Here is a 1963-nt window from a genome sequence, read left to right as displayed (position 1 = left end):
TGCCTGACTGAGATTTACAAGGTGACCATAGCTTGCTTCATACCAACAATCTCTGTGGGATCGACCCTTACTCGCGTAAGGTTTATTACTTGGACGACCCAGCACACTTGCTGGTTAGTGGTGCGAAGTTGTAGTGATCACAATTTCGTCCACCAAGTTTTTGGCGCCGTTGCCGGGGACTTTTCGAGTATGGACAACTGATGGTTCATCTTGTTGCTTAGATTAGGTATTTTTTCTTCAGAGTGCTTAAGAATGAATTCTAGAGTTTCATGATGATCTGTTGAAGTCTGGCTGGCTATGAAGCCATGTCTAATTTTATTGGACCGAGGTTTCAACTTATCATCACAAGAGCTTGTTGATTTCTATCAATCTTGCTGTTGAAGCGGTGATCTGCTAAGGCTTGGCTGGCCATTGGCCATGTCTAGTGTTTTGGACCGAAGCTTTCTTTGAAAGCTTGGCTGGCTATGAAGCCATGTCTAATTCCTGGACCGGAGTCTTAGACTAACATTGCATGATTCCTGGAATTCTCATTAAGAATTTTGATACCTTTATTTTCTTTTCCACTTAATTTTCGAAAAAAAAATCCAAAAAAATTTCTTGTTTGAGTCTAGAGTCTCATTTTAAGTTTGGTATCAATTGCATGTTTCTGTTCTTCTTGCATTCATGCATGTGTCTTCATTAATCTTCAAGTTGTTCTTGATGATTTCATTGCTCTGATCTTTGAATTCTATTGACTTGAGTGTTTATATGTCTCATATGCATTCTCATTGTTAGTGTCAGCAGTATACAAACTGCTAAGTTTGGTGTCTTGCATGCATTGTTATTTGATTTTAGTTGCATTTTGATTATTCCTTATTATTAAAAATCCAAAAATATTTTTAATTTGTGTCATTTCAAGTCAATAATACAGAGGATTGAAGATTCAGAACATACAGCAGAGGAACTACACAGAAAAAGCTGGGCGTTCAAAATGCCCAGTGAAGAAGACAGACTGGCGTTTAAACGCAAGCCAGGGTGCCTGGCTCGGCATTTAACGCCCAAAAGGGTAGTAGTTTGGGCGTTAAACGCCAGAATGTGCACCATTCTGGGCGTTTAACGCCAGGATGGCACAAGAGGGAAGATTCTATTTTCAATGCAAATTTTTTTCAAGTTTTCAAATTTTTTTTTTAAAATCAAATCTTTTTCAAATCATATCTTTTCAATCAAATCTCCTTCAAAATCAATTTCTTTCTATTTTTAAAAAATACTTGCCATCAATTAATGATTTGATTCAACATATCAAGTATGTTGTTGCCTTTTCTGTTGAGAAAGGTTTAATGTTTGAATCATATCTTTTCTTGATAGCCAAGTCATTAATCTTCAAAATCAAATCTTTTTTATTTCGAATTTCAAAATCTTTTTCAAAAATCACTTGATTTCTTTCCCACTTTTATTTTCGAAAATTTCTTCCCCTCTTCTCACATCCTTCTATTGATGGATTAACATTATTCCTTAATGCACAATTCGAACTCCATCTTTCTTGATAAGTTCAAATTTTCTAACTCTTCCTTTCATTTTTCTTCTCCTCTGACACCTCAAGGAATCTCTATACTGTGACATAGAGGATTTCATATTTTCTTGTTCTCTTCTCTTTCATATGAGCAGGAGCAAAGACAAAAGCATTCTTGTTGAGGCTGATCCTGAACCTGAAAGGACCTTGAAGCGAAAACTAAGAGAAGCTAAGGCACAACTCTCTGTAGAGGACCTAACAGAAATCTTCAAAGAAGAAGAACCCATGGCAGCCGAAAACAACAACAATGGAAGGAAGGTGCTGGGTGACTTTACTGCACCTACTCCCGACTTTTATGGGAGAAGCATCTCTATCCCTGCCATTGGAGCAAACAACTTTGAGCTTAAGCCTCAATTAGTTTCTCTAATGCAACAGAATTGCAAGTTCCATGGACTTCCATTGGAAGATCCTCAT

The sequence above is a fragment of the Arachis duranensis genome, chromosome 4, assembly GCF_000817695.3.
Source record: "Arachis duranensis cultivar V14167 chromosome 4, aradu.V14167.gnm2.J7QH, whole genome shotgun sequence".
Lineage (NCBI taxonomy): Eukaryota > Viridiplantae > Streptophyta > Magnoliopsida > Fabales > Fabaceae > Arachis > Arachis duranensis.
The sequence above is the reverse complement of the archived record's forward strand: the minus strand, read 5'-3'. Positions refer to the sequence as shown.